The following is a 377-nucleotide window of genomic DNA, read 5'->3' as shown; positions in this document are numbered from 1 at the left end:
GGGACGAAGAGGAGGTAGAGGAACTAGAGGAGTAAGAGGGAGAGCAAGAAGATAAGCTAGCAGTACTATTAAGTGTGGCACTATGTTCTGAATTTGTATTAAGTGTGGCACTATGTTCTGAATTTGTATTAAGTGTGGCACTATGTTCTGAATTTGTATTAAGTGTGGCACTATGTTCTGAATTTTTATTAAGTGTGGCACTATGTTCTGAATTTGTATTAAGTGTGGCACTATGTTCTGAATTTGTATTAAGTGTGGCACTATGTTCTGAATTTTTATTAGGTGTGGCACTATGTTCTGATTTTTTATGTGCAGGAATGTCGGGAATGTGGTTGCTGAATAGGGACATTGATAGGGGTCATCATGCTGCAATATGG

Source organism: Triticum dicoccoides, chromosome 7B (genome assembly GCF_002162155.2).
Source record: "Triticum dicoccoides isolate Atlit2015 ecotype Zavitan chromosome 7B, WEW_v2.0, whole genome shotgun sequence".
NCBI lineage: Eukaryota > Viridiplantae > Streptophyta > Magnoliopsida > Poales > Poaceae > Triticum > Triticum dicoccoides.
Note: the sequence above shows the minus strand (reverse complement) of the source record.